The sequence below is a fragment of the Cystoisospora suis genome, assembly GCF_002600585.1.
Source record: "Cystoisospora suis strain Wien I chromosome Unknown contig_8040, whole genome shotgun sequence".
Classification (NCBI taxonomy): domain Eukaryota; phylum Apicomplexa; class Conoidasida; order Eucoccidiorida; family Sarcocystidae; genus Cystoisospora; species Cystoisospora suis.
The window spans coordinates 1-211 of NW_027160823.1; positions in this window are offsets into that span (position 1 = coordinate 1).

The window sequence follows — 211 nt, forward strand, 5'->3', positions numbered from 1 at the left end:
TCTACATACACGTGACCATACAGAGATATACATACGTACATACCTATACATACTCACATAGATAGACAGACATACATGTTGGTAGACATGTATCTTCATACATATTCGTACACGCAGCACCAGTAGAAGATGTGAGTCTTCAGCCAAGCAGAGACTACACCCCCGGCACATACAGATGGACTTCTGTCTCTCTCTCTTTCTACATATACAC